The following is an 18,140-nucleotide window of genomic DNA, read 5'->3' on the forward strand; positions in this document are numbered from 1 at the left end:
GAGTGACTGTCATAGGAGATAGATAGCGATGACTGCACAGTATAATGTCTTTCCAGAAGTCTTTCTTGAGAATCCATGTCTAGAATGACTTCATTCGGAGATCTCTTTGAAAATGCTTAGCATTTCTCTTCCTTATTCATTTGAAATTTAAGCATATTCTCTTTTAAATTAGCAGAAAAAATTCACAATTGTTTGGATTTCAATTCACAAAACAACTTTACATGTATCAATGATTAGATTGTTTTAGCAACTTGGTGAGACAGGCGAAGCATGCCTTCCTATTCTGCTATGAAAAAACTAGGTCTCATGGAGTTTAAATAACTTGCTCATCTTGAAAAAAAAGTTTGTTAAGCCCTTTCCCCATGCAAGGCTCAAGAGACTGGAGGGTGGAAATTCTGCAGAAAGCTCATTGGGCTTAAGGCCTTTCATTTTGCAGAGTGGTTAGGTGTTGACTATCTCTAAGTCCTTGAATTACTTTGTGACTGGTATGGCCATAGTTATTCTGACAATATGTAAAAATTAACATTAAAATTTTTTTAATTCTATAGAGCTGCTACAAATGAAGAGAAAAGGCTCTGTGTTTTGGAAAACAGTTAAATAGTTATGAAACCAATATATTAACACTTTATGTAGATAATACTTTTCCATCTATTCCTATTTTGTTTGAGTTTTATCTTTGGAATTGTTAAATTTTATCAGATACTTTCTCAGATACCATTCATATGTTTATACTATTTCTTTCTTTAATTTGTCAATACAGTGAATTATATTGATTTCTTGATTTGGTACCATGATTACAATCCTGAAACAAATATTTTAGTCAGTGTATCTTTTGATACTGTCTACATTCCATTTGATTATCTCATGTCTGTATTTGTTAGTGAGGTTGGTCTGTGGATTTCTTATATCATAGTATTTCAAACAGGTTTTGGTCTTAAAATGATTACATCATAAAATGAATTAAGCAACCTATCATCTTTTTTTAAGAGCTGCAAAATAGAAGGTTAGTGCTTTAAGGACAAGGATTTGTTTTATTTAATGTTGCACCCTAGAGCCTAAAACAGCAACTTACAAATGTTTGTTCAAAACAGCAACTTACATGGTTGATACATTTTTGTCCAAGGTAGAAAAGGAGGAAGCAAGGAATGAAGGAACAAAGAACAGGAGGGTCTATTTCTTTAAAGTGCGGTGAAAATCAGACATAACGTTATTCAGTTGCTATTGCTGATAGTTAATATTTAATTTCTGTATTACCTGGTCTACTCAAGTTTTCCAGTATTTTATTTAACTTAAGTTACTTATATTATCCAGTTCCTCTAGAATTTTAAATTTGTTGCCATAGAGTTACATATAATATTCTCTTGTATTCCTTGAATTTTTTATGTTTCTAAATGTGATTATGTCTCCTTTCTCATCCATAACCTTGTGGGTTTTTGTGCGCTTCTTTTTTCCCCCTTTAATTTGGATTATAAGATGTTTATCTCTTCTTGTGGGCTAGTGAAAGACCTGGCTTTTGAATTTATCTTCTTTACTATTTGAATTTTGCTTTGTTTTCTAGTTCATCACTTTAAGATTGAAATTCTCTTTTCCTACTTTGCTTTGGTAGATTCTGTTTTTTTGCATTTTTTAAGATGGGTATAAACTTTCCTTAGTTTTATTCTTCTTTTTTAAATATAAAGGCAATTACATTTATAGCTTTTGCCATGAATGTTGCTTTTGCTATTTTTTATAAGTGTTAGTATAAAGTGCTTTTTATTTTTATTCTTTCCAGATAGAATGTAATTGTAGTTTTACTTCCCCTTTAGGCTAAAAATTATATAGAAAAGTGGTTCATAATTTCAAAGAGGGTAAGATTTTACCATTTAAGATTTTTTCTTGTTTTATTAGAATATTTTCAGAGTGTGGTCTTTGTGATAGAAAGAAATTATTAAAGTATTATTTGTATCCAACAAAATATGTGACTTATTTTTATGAATTCCCATTTCATGTAACAAAATATTCTCTATTTCCCAGTTTTAAGATTCAACACACCTATTAAATTGATTGACAATATCATTAAACTTTTCTGTCTTTATTAATATTTTGTCTACTAGATCTTCCTGCTTCTGAAAAATTGAAATATGCCACCATCATTTATTTTTTACTTAGTTATCTTTAAGTTACTAGTAGTTTTTGCTTTATTTACTTAACTTTCGTGTTGTTTGGTATCTACAGGGTTATGAGAGTATTTCCTGCTTCAAAAATTATACTTAATATTATGTAATTTATTTTTTAAATTAAAACTTTTAACTTTAAATTGTACTTAGTCTGATAGTAATGTTGTCCCTCCTGATGTTTTGTTTTCTTTCTGCACTAGTCTTTATTATGACAAGTTTACATATACAGGTTTAAAAAGTAAAACTAAGCATGCTCTTTAAAGATGTAATATGTGCTCTTTTCCTTCCACAAATGGAAATATTTCACAAAGAAAGAATTTTGGAAACAAGAATTGAGAACATGTTATTACAATATGTTTCTTTCTGCATTTATTTTAAGCCAGGCAGTGGAGTACACCTGTTGTCCCGGGTGTGCTAGAGGGGAGGATGAGGCAGGAAGATCCCTTGGGCCGAGAAGTTCAGGGTCAGCCTGGGTAACATAGTAAGATTGTCTCTTAAAAAAGTAAAAATAAAAATAAAATATTTCAAGGCCTCTTGATTTTTAAAATTCTATTTGCCTCGTCTTTGTCTCTTCTTTTTCAAACTTTATTATTTCATTTTAAACTGTGTTTCTAATAAATGGTATATAGTCCAACTTTGATTTTTATTTCAGTCAATATTCTCTCTCTTAGTTGGGAGAATTCAGTATTTTATGTTTTGTATCATGGTATGCTTAACTTTATACCTTACTCCTTACTTTATTTCTTTTTCTTTTTTCCTGATTTACTTGTATGATTCAGTTGTTATTAGTTTATTAATTTTCTTTTTCCTTTTTGTTATCTTGGAAATCCTAGTATTATTTCATCTTTCATTAATGGTTGTCTTCCTTTTCTTTGTGTTCATAATTGTATACATATTTATTTAATATTATGTGAAAGTGAGATCATAACTCTTTTTCTACTAAAGTTCTTTAATGTTTTACTGCTTATCTGCCTTCTTTCTATAAGGCCAGACCCTTAGCACATTTCCACTTGTTCCTCTAGCTTCCCCTCAACCCCATCTGCCCTCCATAGGAGACCTCTGGGATACTTTTATTGTGCTCTTCTTTCTCCCATTCAAATGCCATCTCCAATAATTTAGTACTTCTAGTTTCTGGCAATGATTAGAATTTTCCTTGAAGTAGGCCTCTTCTGTTTAAAAAATTCTTGTTTATCACTTAGTTTACAAATTCTCAGATTGTATTCAATTGTATTTCATTTTAAACCTATTACCAAGTTCTTTGTTCACCAGTTTTACCTCTTCATCTGTTTCATCTATCATGAGATTTAGATGTTTTTGTTCTCTGGCTTGAGTTCTTTCTTAAGCATTTCCTAAGACAGGATATGTAGGTGAAGTAATCTCTGCAAATAACATTCTTTTAAGCTGTTAGTGAATAATATCTCAGATTCAGTCTCTTACTCTAAAGCATCTGTAGATATTGTTCTACCATCTCATAATTTTGAGATTGCAAAACTTAATTATCAATCTCATACTTTTTTGTTTTGTTTTAGAAACAGGGTCTTGTTCTGTCACCCAGGTTAGAGTGCAGTGATGCTATCAGTGCTCACTGCAACCTCGAACCCCTGGGCTTAAAAGTTCCCCCAGCATTGGCCTCCTGATTAGATAGGACCACAGGTACATGCCACCATGCCCAGCTAACTTGTAAACTTTTTATTTTATTTTTTTGTTGGAGCAGGTGTCTCACTATGTTGCCCAAGCTGTTCTTGAACTTCTGACCTCAAGTGACCTCCCAAAGTCCTGGGAGTACCGGTGTAAGCCACCATGCCCGGCCTCCAATCTAACTCTTTTTTCTTTTTTGCTTCTTTTACCAAGGTGTATTTGTTATCTTAGCATCTTATCTGGAACTTGAGGAACTATTTAGATCTGCTGACCCAGGTATTCTTCAGGAAAATTGCCTTCAGTTATTTGCTTGATGATTGTCTCTCCTTCATCTGTCTGTTTTTCTCATTCTAGAACTTCTGTATTTCCTCATGAATCTATCTTTCAAAATGTACATTTTTCCCTCATATTTTCGTATAGTTTTTCTTTGTATTCCTCTATGATTTAACATATACTTCCACCTGATCTTTCAAGCCACCAATTGGAGCATCTATAATGTAGCTCTCTCTTTTACTTTATCTATTAAATCTTTAAATTTAAAAAATCATGTGGTTTTAGTTCCAGGTACTGTGCCAACTGCTATATATTGGACTTCTTTACATATTCTCCTATTTCTTTCAAATCTAGCTTTAAAAGAAACAGCTCTATTTCTTTAGTGGTCTCTTCAGATTTTTCTGTTCTGTCTACTCCCTGGCGGATGGGCCCTGTTAATAGGATGTCATTTCTCTGTGTGTACTGTTTCTGGTACCTTACATGGGAGCCCTCCTGAGCGTGGTGGAAGGAGCAACACTGTCTGCCCTGTGGATCATTGTATCAATACCTTCAGCCGGCTGTCCATCTCTCCTCTTTCAGTGAACAAAAGCAGAGCTTCTTTGTTCGGTGATCTCTTGTGTTCTCTAAATCTCGGAGATAGAGATGAATAAACTCAATGGTTTAATTTCTCTTTAATTCCTTAGAGTCAGGGAGACCCTGAAGTTCAGTTCGGAAGAACTGAAGTTCAAGAGAGCAGAAATTGACTTTCTCTCCAGGAAGGGCAGTTTTTGGATATTTGCCTTAAGCTTTTGTACTAAGCCCTAAAGTTCTGACTCAAAGAAGAGAAAATATTAAAACTGATGTGGGCCCACCCCTGCTGATTGGCCCCACAAGATGGGGGTGAGTTGGAGTCATCGCCCCATGTGGAAGAATGTGGGACACCAAAAGCCATTGTCCTGCCAAAGTTTCTTCCCTCTATGTTCCTTTAGGGCAATATTTTTGAAAGCTTATTAACTTAAACTTAGTAGTAGTTCTGCCCTATCCACTAATTAGCAGCATGAGTTTGAACTAATCACCTACTTCTTTGGGCTTCAGAGTCCTTATCACTGAAATAATTAGGTCCTTTCCACTGGTCTGAGATGTCTGTCCCTGCTCTTTCAGCGTGCAAGTTGACTTAGTCATGTGACTGCCATACATTAAAGTGAGAATTGCCACTGCCTGTATCAACTGTGAGTAAGAAAATTATTTTGGAGTAAAAGTTGGGCAAAACAAGGTCTTGAGTTGCCAACAAATTATTCTGCAAGGGTTCACAACATTAGCTTTTAGTATTTACCTCAGTCAAGCCAATTTTCCTTAGGGGAACACTATTGTTTGAGTTGAAAAAAAATCAAACCTAAATTGTGGTTATGTATCTGGCATTTATAATGTAAGTATGAAAGCAATAGATTTGCCTGTGTTTTTCTAAATCACACGAGTTGCAAAAAGCGTGTCCACATGTGCAATTTATTTTCACATTCAAAAAATTAAACTCAAATTCTAACTGCAAAGACTTGTCCCTTAGAATTATGAGGAGAAAGAAATACCTAACACTTTTACAGTGCACTATTCTTGGTGGAGATAGCTTTTCTCTTTTTTCATTGCTCCTTTAAGGTTGTATTTAACCACAGACAGTTGTCGAAGAAGATGCAAACCTGAGAACCAGGTGCACCCTCTTAATGCCTCCTATGGAACATTTTATTAATCTCTTTGACTCCAGTATATTCTCTCTGCCTGGAGTGTCCTTCCTGTCTCCTTCCTCTTCCTACAATTCCAAGTTTTAATGGTCTTTCCATTTTTAGCATGAACTCTTTTGATTCTTGCAACCATGGGTGTGGAGCTAGGTGGCTGGAAAATTTAAGGTTAGATTCCATGGCCTTAAATACAGTATCATAGAAGAGTCAGTAAATACTGGAAACCATTTTAGAGTCCTTTGTATTTATTATCAGTATATGTGTATGCTTCCCCCTGCTCCCAGATAATACACAGCTTGTAGGTGGTGTCTGTGTCTCTGATCCCCTTAAGGAACCGGACTAGTCTTTTAGACAATAGGTGGTATTATTTTGCATTAAAATTATTTAAGTTACTAAGTATCTTTCCCACTTAAAATTTCATAATGCCCCAATCAGTAAAATTAATGCTGGAATCCAAAGATAGTGGTAGGTAGAAGCTGCTCTTCCACAAATGCAGTTGAAAAATGCTTATTACTGCCACTATTACCTCATTACTGCATTAAACTTTCTCTACTGAGAAATGAGAAACTTTTTTAAAGTCAAAATATCAAACCAAATTGCATCATGATTTTCCTTGACCTAGAATGGACAAAGCATTTCTTGATTCAAAAGTTTTGCTTTTTTCTTTCTCTTTTTTTTTTTTTTTTTTTGTGGCCTCCTCATGTCCTAGACAGTAGTTTAAGTGATGGATAGATTGGAATCAATTGTATGCACTCTAACTATCCCTGCTATTGCTTCTGTGCAATTGTGCTGGAGTGGCAAATGAAGGATTAGAGGGTAACTCTCTGGGGGCAGCGAAAATACCCATCAATCTGTTCCTGCTGCAGGGTAATATGGATGATGTAAAGCCTGAGTAGCCAAAGATCACAGCACATTGTTCTTCTGGAGGGAAGGGTCATCTTGAGAAAAAATAACAATAACAACAACTATTTAGTTCTCATCTCTGGCTGACCAACAACCTCTCACTCCTTATACACACACACACACACACACACACACACAGCAAAATATAGGATAGTAAAAATTATAATATGCTGTTTGATGATAACATTGCTACAGGATGGCAACTTACAGTATTTTATGATGACTGGCACAGAATAGTCTTGGCAAGAAAGGCTCTCGTTCTTAGTTTTCAGGAGTTGATATTTTGCAAAATCCCCTGGCTCTTTCATTTCTGTTGGTTGCTGTTGCAGAAGAAAAGTGAAGATTTCCTCCCAGTCTTTTTCCTGTGCAACTCACAGCAATTGTGGCAGATACATGGGGTCTGTTACCAGAGGTAATGTTAGCCAAATTAGTAAGTGAGAACTCTGGAAAAGGAATTTCCTGGGGATTTTCAGAAGTGGTAGCTAATTTGTTTATTTTGTTTTTATCGATATTCCTCATGAGGAAAGAAAGAAAACAGCAGCCTATGGAAAAGATTAGGAGACAGAGGCCTCCCTCTCATTTCTCCTTCCTCCTGCTGACTTTGGAGTGTTTGGGAGGTCAGAGCAGAGATTGTGAAGTAGGCAGGAGAACATTCTTGTATCTCAGGTATCCTGGAAACAAAGCACACATCTGGGTTTTCCAGAAAAGCCTGGGTACCTGGAGTGTGGGTCCCACTGAGCTAATGCAGGGAAAAGGAGAGAAACCCTTTGGGAAAAGTCATTTCTTTCCCTTTTGAGCAACCGTAAATTAGGCAGAGGTTTTAACTAACTGCTTTTTTGTTTATTTTGTTTCATGATGTGGGTATATGTGTGTATTTGGTCCTGGGTTCAGCTTCTGATAGATATATCATCTACATAACAGGTTGTTTTCTAAAGAGCAAAGCTGTTAAGCTGGTTAAAAGCCTGAACCTTGAAGTCAAAAGACCTGAGTTCACATTTCAACTCTGCCATTTATTAGCTAGATGAGCGTCAATTCTGGAACCACAAATGATTGATTTCAGTGAGGGACCCTAGACAAATTGCTTAAATTTATGAAGTATCAATTTCTTTCTTCATCTGTAAAATAGAGGTAACAATGATACCTAATAATATTTGCAGTAAGAACTTAATTAAATAATGAATGCGTGTTTATAGCACTTTCAGGACTAAGGCTGATATACAGTAAATGATCAGTAAACATGGACATCTAAAAGCTCATTCTCTGCTCAGCTATGAACTACTTTAAAGCTCAACTGTGATTGCAAGCCTGGGGAGAAAAGTTTGCCATCTAGTATAGTATTCTGAGTGACACTTGGTGGTTGCTATGCCTTTCATATCACAAAGCACACACACACACATACATATGCACAAATACTTACTCCAGAAATTGACCCTTTATAACAAAGATGCATACCAGATACATGGATTATGCCTGTAAGTAATACATTGTGGTAGTGATTCCAGTTACTGAACCTAGGTTAAATCAAAACCATCCCATAATTCTAACCCAGAGTACGAGATAGTGTCTTAAATGACCTCCCCTATCCAGTTTTTGTACTTGAAGAAGTCAAATAGTTCTCTCAACTTCTGTCCAGTTTATATGTTGCCGTTGAACTGCCTCATTGTGATTCTTGAAGGTGCAACTGTATAGTAATTATCCACATCTGAAAAAGGAAGAAAAAAATCGTACAGTCTTGATGACTTCTTTTTGCTCGGTGCTTGGCAAGCCATTTAAGTTAGGTTTTAATCAGTGTTGGCATCACTTCTGCTCATGCTATAAAGAATTATGTTCCTACATATGTGAAGCCCCAGGAGGAAAGAACCTTCAGACAACACTAAAGCTTTAGTTGGGCCTTCCCAGGAAACCATGCAGTCTTTATGGACCACTGGGAACAGCCTCAGATTTTCACAGATGTGATCGCTTCAAAAGGGTGACCTTCTCTGTAGTTCACATAATGAATTCCAGTCAATTCTCACTGTCCTCATTTATTCCCCAAGGGGGAATAAGCTTGTAAAAATCAAAAGTGTCTAAACAAGCAAGGGAAGGCACCATAGAATGAAGAGGTGACAATCAGGGGAGAGACAGAAGAGGAATGCAATGGTTTATAACTGCTTTCTCATAAATGTTTCAGTAATTGCAAAGTCTCTCTGATTAATGTTTATAGTTCCCACTCATTTCAGGCTGGCATATGACCACTGCTCCTTTGTTAGTATTTTATATTTGAGGACAGTGACACTAGGCATAGGCATTTCTAGTAATTTTACCACCCAAAAATAATGTTAACCTTTTCTGTAACTGAAGTTGCAACAGATCAACCGGTTGCTGTGCCCAGTTGGCAAAAGCATGGAGTTTGAGTTTTAGGACTCATTTACAACCTGCACCAAGGAAGGGATAGCTGAGCTATGAACAAAGAAGGAAATGTGAGCTCTAAAAGACGTAACCACAGAGATGTTTCATAGGTCACTTTCACAGTTGACTCAATATTGCTCAGTGTGGAATTAAACTCCTCAATGCCAACTTGGCAGCAGGTGCACTTTTTAATCTCTATATACAATTATAGTGTTGAGAAGTCAAGGGGTTGACGGGGAGACATGCCATACAGATTTCTCTTCAAGAAGAGACTTGTTGCCCAGCTGTGGAGAGCATAGTCAGCTGACAGCTGGAAACGGTCAGCTCCCTCAGGGTAGACTGCAGCTGCAAAAAGCCTACTAGTCCAAAACTTGGGACATCTCTAACAACCAATATTTGCTTCAGATGTCCTCTACCTCCACTCTGACATAGGGTAGCTGAGGCTTTCTGGACCTATAGCAAACTTTGGCCTCTCTCACTCTGTCCAACTGTGCTTCCTTCTAACCTTCATGAGTGTCGATACCTAACAAACATCTTGCTCCCCAACTTTAGTCTCACCATCTCTTTCTGGAGATCTTGATGTGTAACATAATTTCTCACTAGAATACTGCTTTTAAATTTTTCCTCCAGAATTTAAGGAGCCCCCAAGGCTCCAAGGTATCTAGCTTGAAATCATTACACTGATGTTTGGAAGTAGAAGTTGCATGGATTCCTCCACTGTTTTGCTATTTGCTATTTGATATCGAATGTTAATTTTGTGAAAACAGAATGAGTCTATAAAGAATTAAATCAAGCCTGAGAAATTCATTCATCAACTTATCGAGGACTTGTATTAGGATATGAAGCTGGAAATAGAAGTACTGTAAGAATGATATAATCCCTGACTTCAAAAGGATCACAGTCTAAGAGGGGTAAGAGACTAAACGGACAAAATATTATAGCAAAAAAAAAAGTTTAAAAGGTAAAAAGAGTAAAGGATTGGAGGGAATAAAGTAGACAGAATAAAGACAGGGAGAAATAGTAGAGAATAAATCGCCGAGGAGAAAGAGGAATCAACATCAGCTTACCATTCAAGGACATCAGATAATTCATCAGAGAAGAAATGTTTTTTTCTCTTGACTTAATCTTAACATTAGTTTTTGAGACTAAGTTATATTTCTAAGAAAAGTCTTTAAACAATTGCCTATAAAAATGGGTAAAATAGGGAAAAATGAGAAAAATGGGGAAAACAGAACTCTTCAGTCTCCTTAAAGAGTTGTGGTTGACTTTCCAACTAGCTCAGAACAGCATCATTTTCTTGTGTCACCTCAGTTATGCTGCTTTTTTGGGCTCCCCACATTTTTTCATAACCTTACTCAGCATGGATTCCATACTTCCACCCAAATGCGTATGTATCCCTTCTGTTCAAGAGAGCCAGGCACTTGCATTTCATCTTGTTGGTCCGGGCAGATGGGAGCAGTGTGGCCAAACAAGTACAGTCAGAGACTTGGATTAAATCTAGTTGACTGCTGGGTTCCTTGTACTATATCAAAGTGAATGTCCGCCAGTGTCACCTAAGAATATATATAAATTAACTGCAGACAAGAGGACATATGAGAAAAAGAATCAACAAAACTATAGTATTAAGGAATGTTTAAGTAAGTGAGTTGAATCAAAAGAATTTAACTTAAAAATAAGTTAGTTGTGAAACATAACAGCTTAAGTAGTAAATACAGATAAAGAAGACAGAGGAGGTTAGGGAAATTTAGGAAGTTAAACTTGGGAATAAGCAGGTTGGAAAAATCTTAAGATTTATTCATGAGTAAAAAATGGAAAAATAAGACAGAATAATACCAAATCCTTTTATTGCTAAAGACTAATTTTAATGCACTTTGATATACTATCTCACTTTTTTTGAACATCCTGTGAAAACTATAGAAACAGCAACTCTTGTCTTCCTTTTTAAAGTGAGGATACTGAGGTTTGAAGAGGATAAAAAGCTCATTTTTATAAACTGCTTCACTAGTTAGTGAAAAATGTGGAATCTATGTCCTGCTCTCTTGATTCTGAGTCTAAGATCTCTTCTCATTAGACCTTGATGAATGTCTTCTACAGTTGAGGAGGGTGAACACCAAGCTGCCAGAACCCCCATTCTTTATACAACCCAAGGAATACTTGAAAGAAAATAAAGAACTTTGTCCTTAGAAACAAGCCATCTGTTACACAGAGGAGCAAAACAGCCAGGCATTCATGAGCTGCACATCAGTTCTGCCAGGATCTGGCTGGGCAGCCTCTGTTGCAAGCTGTTTAATCTCTAATTCCTGTAAATCAGAAACAATATCAACTGGTTGGTGGAGAGTTTGGAGAAGTCTAGGGCAAAGTGAATGCAACAACAAACACCAACTTAACTTTAGCCAAGACCAGCTCTGCAAATTCTTTCTAGGGCAGGTCAGATTCATTAGGTTTACCTCTAGCCTAATGCCTATATTACCAATAGGAGCATCCGTGCCATTCAACCCACAATGCTTAGACGTGGTGAAGAAAAATTAACAAGGATGACAATTTTCAACTCAAAAGAAACATATACTAAAATCTGGGCTTGTTTCTGTTTTCACTTGCTTAACACTTTTGTCCATCCTTTATAGCACATCGTCAGCAATGAGGAATGACGGTAATGAATTTCTTTTTTTCCTCGCTCTTGCTTTTTAACTCTTCTTAGTCTCATCTATCTATTTCTGTTTTTAATTGTGGAAGGGAAAGTTACAAAAATGCTGCTTTGAAATTATTAGAAAGGAGACATGACAGATCATTTTTTAATGTTTTGCATTTTCTCAAAGTAATAGACTCAAAAATGGTTGTTTTGTGATAAATAGCCGTCATCTACTTTGGTAAAGTGGCATATGCAAAATTGCTCCTGTGAGTGCCAGACACAGTCCTGACTCAGGGACTTTGCAATTGCTATTCCCTCTGCCTGAGCACCTTTCCCATAGATATTTATCTTTCTGGCTTTCTCACCTCCTTCAAGTCTTTAGTCAAATGACATATCTTAGTCAAGTCTTCCCTAATTACCCTATTTTACATTGCAATCTGCCCTAGCATGCCCTACTCTCTTTTTCTACTTAATTTTTCCCATGAAATCATGGAATTTTAATATCCTGTATGATTTACTTATAAGCTGGAGGTAGGAGACCTGAGTGATTGAAAGGTGGACTCTAGAGCCAACCTGCTTGGGGTCAAGTTCTGGTTCTGCCTCTTATTAGTTCTCAAATCTTGGGCAAATTACAAAATATTGTCTATAAAATTGGAATAATAGTAACTGTCATCAGGTGATTATGGGGATTAAAGCAATGCTCAGCACATAAAAAAAGAAGTACTATAAGTGTTAGTAATTATACAGTTATTTCTGGCCATGGGAACATATATTCTGTGCAGGTGGTAGATTTTGTCTCTTTTGTTCACTAGTATATGCCCAGCAACTTAATCCATTCTGGGCTTACATCAAGTGCTCTAAAAATATTTATCAAACAAGTGAATAAAGGAAGGACAAATACATGAAAAAGCAGGCAGTCCTTTTTGTGTGCAAGAACCAGTGTCTGTAGTTAAACCACATTTGGCGGCACACAAAGACATTAAGCTTAGTTAGTTTTAGTTTCTCACCTACCTTCAAATTTTTACTTTAGAAGCCCCTCAATGTGCACCAGGTAGCGAATTAACATATTAAACTTTCCCTCTTCACCTAGATGTTCTGATATCCAGGTTTGTAAGAAAAAAAAAGAGAGAGAGAGAAAGAGAGAGTGAAAAAAAGTTGTATGGGTGAAAGTTTCAAAATCTGTAGGGTGAAAACTCCTGTTTTATGTTTGAGTCTCTGGGATAATTCTTCAGCAGCGGGAGCACAGTTCTACTGGAGAAGGGGAGAGTATAAAGATTGTACTTTATACTATAAGTACAGGAAAGTATAAGCAGGACAGGAAAGTCCGGGAGAAGGACCAGGGTTCTAGCAAAGCATTCACGGCGGAAGTTAATCAAGAGAAATAAGACCGGTAGCCAGTGGGTGTACCTGGTGTGGCAAGATAATATTTTGATATATTAACAGATGTGTTTCTCCTTCCCAGATTTCTTCCTCTGAGATACAAAACAAAATGCCAAAAGACAAAAAGAGTCAAAGCTCAGCTTTTGAGTGTCAAAATAAACTTTTAGAAATTGTGACAGAGGTAGTGGTATAAGAAAAAAAGAGTTATGAGTTTCAAAAGTCTTGGTTTTGAGTTTCAAAATCTACAGCCCAAGGGACACAGGGCGTAAAGTTTATGCACGAAGCAATAGACCAGAAAGAAAACAAAGTTGGCAAGAGCTGGTTTTCCCCACTTCACCTCCACCCTACAGCAAGGTTAGACTTTGCTAGGCTGGATGAGAGCGTTAAGCCAGAGGAAAGCAAGATTTTAAACCCATGAAATGTTATGAAAGGGCTCGTATGCTCGTGCCCCTCTCTCCAGCTGAGAACAGGCGCTGGGACTTCAGAATCCCAGATCAGTCTGGGAGGTCTAATGCTGGAGCTGATCTGTGCCTTGCTTCCTAATTGAACTTTGAAGAGGCAGGCAGCCTTGGCTTTCTCCTCTGGGTCACACAGAAGGGTTGAGGTGATTAGAAAGTCTCTTAGTCAACAAAAAGTAACCTTATGAAGTTCCTGTGCCCTAGACATGGTATAAGGATACTCAGAACTTTCACCATGGACCTGAGAAGCAGTGTAGCTGTAGCCCAGAGAGCAGGGGCTTACAAGTCTTTGCAGTGTGAATAGGAAAGTGTAATAACCATGTCTATTATTTTCTATGTTCTGATCCTTTGACACCTAGGCCCTTGCTGACCCTAAAGGAACTATTCCAACTAGGGCTGGCCAATTCCTAAAGATAGTAAAAACCTTGCCAGCTCATTTAGCAGGCTTTTAAAATGCAAACCAACCAATCCAGAGCCCATATTCCTAACCACCTCCTTTTAAAGGTGGTTAGGAGTGTGGGCTCTGGATTGATCTCATATTCTGAGACACTATTCACCTGAACTAATTACCCCAGGGCCAGGTACTAGATAACTGGGGACAGCCCTTACACACCAGAGTCCACTGAAATCATTCAAACTGGCCAATCCTAAATCTGTTTAACTTGCCTTACCTGTTTCCTCCCATGGAGACCACAATAAAATATCTTGACCACAATTCCTTTCTCTCCCTCTGCCTTCTGACCAACCCTGGTGCTTCCCCATGTGTCCCCTCCTACCGTAGCATGATGTGACCCTCCTCTTGTGATATGTAAATATAACAAATTATCTCATCAATGTCAATTGTCTCCTGATCTGTTGGCCTTATCCTACCTCAATAATAAAAATAATATAGGCATAATAAAACCTCTATTACCTATATTAAAAAGGGAGTGAATTGTAGATCAATAAGCAGAAATCAGAAGGAATATTAAGGGCAGTGGGTAGACAAAAGCAGACAACCAGTTACTCTTTTCTACTAATGTATTGCACTACAAGAGCCTTCCAAAACTCAGCCACACTGGGAAAGAAAGGAAACGCCCTGAGTTGATGAAGAAAACACTAAAACCAATGAGACAATCCCAAATTGATTATGAAGAAGCTGAGACCAATCTGAACTGGCTGAGATTTAGTTTTTAGTTTTTTAGTTTTAGTTCTGTATTCTCCACTCACCAGAAAGCAGAAATTAGTTTAAGTTAAAGTAAATAATGTTATATTTCCTGTGCCTATGAACTTGTAGACTGCAATTGGGATACTAGGATGGATGGAAGAAAGATTTGGTAAATAAGTAAAGAACATAATTCATTGCACCACAGCAGATGTTGGCAAACTATAGGCCATAGGACAAGTTCAACCTGTTTTTGCAAATAAAGTTTTGTTGGAACAGAGCTATAACTATTCATTTACATGTTATCGATGGTTGCTTTCCAGCTACAAAGGCAAAGTTGAGTAGTCATGACAGAGACCATATGTCCTGCAAAGCTTAAAATGTTTACTATCTAGCCCTTTACAAAAAATGTTTGCCCTGACCTAGAGTACACAGGAGTACAACATCAGCAAAAGCTAAATTATTTTTGTGATTGTGCTCTACTGACATATAGTTGTTTAAATTTCTCCTTTTGAGATTGGCCCTAGAATCTGGGGTAGGTAGGCCAGTGGCAGAAATTAAGAGAAATATGAAAAATAGGAACATAAAATAGGCATGACATTATTATAGATCCTCTCAGTGCTTTTCACATAATCCTTTCATGTGTTAGATGTCTATTTAATACTTGATGATTTGATTTTATATCGGGAAAGTGCATGCTTCGAGTGATCTGTGGGCAGCCCCATCTGTGAATTACAGTCCTATCTGTGAATGTAAATAGAGCAGTTTTAGTAATTAGGTATCTTGGCCAGGAGCGGTGGTTCACGCCTGTAATTCCAACACTTTTGGAGGCCGAGGCTGGCGGATCACCTGAGATCAGGAGCTCGAGACCAACCTGGCCAAAGTGTGGAAACCCCATCTCTACTAAAAATATAAAAATTAGCTGGGCATGGTGGCACACACTTGTAATCCCAGCTATTCGGGAGACTGAGGAAGGAGACTCGCTTGAACCCTGGCGGCAGAGGTTGCAGTGAGCTGAGATCATGCCATTGCACTCCAGCCTGGGTGACAAGAGTGAAAGCCTGTCTAAAAACAAAAACAAAAAATATGTAATTAGGTATCTTATCCTCTGAGTCCAAGTTCTCCAAGGAAAAGAGCATAGGCAGTACAGGTCTTAGTTTTGATTTTGTCACACTTTCTGAATGACCTTTCATAAGTCACCTTGACCAGCCCTTCTCAGTGGGCGACAGGGGTGGGAATATTTTGTCTCTTAACCCCAATGGACATTTGACCATGTCCAGAGACATTTTTGGTTTTCACAACTCGGGTAGTGGTACTATAAGCAGGATCTAGGCAGGTGGTGCTAGGGTTTGGATCATAATCCTGAACACTATGATCCTGAACGCTGAAATCCTGAAAGACCAAAATTCCTAAAATCTAAAATCCTGAAAATCACAATTCTGAAATATCAAAATACTGAAAATGTAATTCTAGAAAAAAAACTTTATAAATTTTTTATAAAATTTACATTTTAAAGTGCTAGTTTTACCTACATTTATAAAAGGTGGTTGATTTGAGAAACATAAAACATGACAGAACGCTTCATAGGCTGCTTTATACAATAAAAGGGACGATAATAACATATGTCTTTTTGCAAGTATAAACACTCCAGCATGCTAACAACAGTTGCATAAGTATAACAGTTATGAGCAGGTGAATCTAAAGAATAGCCTATATAACTACAGTTATCTGAAAAACCATGACTGACAACCTAAGCCTTTTGACGAGACTAATCAAAAACTGAGATGAGTCAGGACCACATAGGCAGATGCTCAAAGAGCCAAGATCTTGAGGCATTTTATCTTTCACAAATGCAGATGTTCAAAAAGAACATCCTTTCATTGATTGAGGAAATTTTAAAGTTTTTACTTACACACCCAACACAAACACACAATATCAATGTTGTGATATTTGTGTAATCAAATTTGCAAAAGATGCGTACAACAAATTAGGACTCTTTAAAAGTCTTTACACAATTTATGCCTCCAATATTGAAAATGATGCGAAGGTAAAATACATAGCATATCGAATTGCAAAAATTAATGCTGACAATTTAAAATAGTGGGGGAAAACACTAAAAAAAAAAAAAACACCAAAATACTAAAAAGAGAAATCAGCATATAAAAATTGTATATTATAGGGATGGATTATAGGCAAATTGCATAGACGTCGTGCCTAAGAGCTGGCCACCTTTCACCATCATAAGTGACTGCTTTCTTCCTCTTAGGGCACCGCTCTCCTCAGAGAATACATCATATTCATTTTCTACATGGCACTGCTGTTTCTGAAATATTTTATAATTCAACATGAACCGATATGAGCATTTTCTATTAAATTTTCCTATATTGTGTGCCACACTTCTAGGTTGTTTTGGGCTCAAGGAAATTCATTTTACATGTGCTCATGTATAGACCACAAATTTGGCAGAAACAATACTGGTGATGGAACAGCAACACTGTTGCATAAGTGACTTCTTATCCTACCATGCACATAATTATTTTCTAACCAGCCAGTAACTTCTCTGGCTTCTTCAGGAAAATGCAGCTTTAATTCATTAAAAGCTCCTGGAATGTCATCAGCTGGAAGGATTGCCAATGCTGGCAAATGACTCATTTTTAAACTGAAGTTTTCCTTATTGTCATATCATGTGGCCAATCCATTCATCTGAATTTTCTGTTAAATGCGTTGGGCTGACTGAAAAAGCAAACTTTATTGGTTAACAACTTGAAATGTTCTTTTAGAAGTCTTGATCACACTTAATTTCAAGTCTGTCATTATAGTTTAGGGATTCAATCAGATGTTAGGGATTTTAGACTTTAGGGGTTTATACTTTAGGGGTTTTGATCTTTCAGAATTTCACATTTGGCATTATGATATTCAGTATTGTGTCTTTGGGATTATAATTGGCACTGGCTGGGCTATAAGTGAGTTGAGGCCAGAGACATTGCAAAACATCTTATAGGGCACAGGACAGCCCCTACAATGAAGAATTATCCAGCCCAAAATGTCTACAGTGCTGAGATTGAGAAAGCTGGATTTAGACTCTGTGAGGTTCAGTTTCCTGCATGTGTGTATGTGTACTCACCTCACTACAGTTCTTGTGAGATAAAATAAGATTACTATGTGAAAAGTCCCATATAATAAGCATTATCCTCATTATTCAAGATAAATAATAATTTATTCTAAAAATATTCATTGTGAAACACTTAATATTCCTAGCATCTTATTCAGGAGGCTACCACTTGCTCTTTTATCAGATTATTTCATTTTGCCGAATAAAGATAAAAATTAAATACATCCTAATCTGTGTTGTTCTCATATCTCAGTGAACATAACTTTATTTTAGTTTTTACCAAATTATATTAGTTACATATCTCTTTATGTATACTATTTTTCTCCTTGACAGTGTGGATTACACTTCAC

General features: G+C 36.7%; 1 long non-coding RNA gene across 4 annotated transcripts in view; it reads right to left on the reverse strand.

Moving 5' to 3' along the window:
- LOC103878348 overlaps positions 1–14,460 on the reverse strand; it is a 59,828-nt gene extending 45,368 nt beyond the window's left edge. For all 4 annotated transcript variants that reach the window (XR_004177871.1, XR_002517604.2, XR_004177870.1 and 1 more), the window contains exon 1: positions 6,888–14,460. This is a non-coding gene — a long non-coding RNA (uncharacterized LOC103878348). The remainder of the gene's footprint in view (positions 1–6,887) is intronic.
- Between the last annotated feature and the right edge of the window lie 3,680 nt (positions 14,461–18,140).

This window comes from Papio anubis, chromosome 13, assembly GCF_008728515.1.
Source record: "Papio anubis isolate 15944 chromosome 13, Panubis1.0, whole genome shotgun sequence".
Lineage (NCBI taxonomy): Eukaryota > Metazoa > Chordata > Mammalia > Primates > Cercopithecidae > Papio > Papio anubis.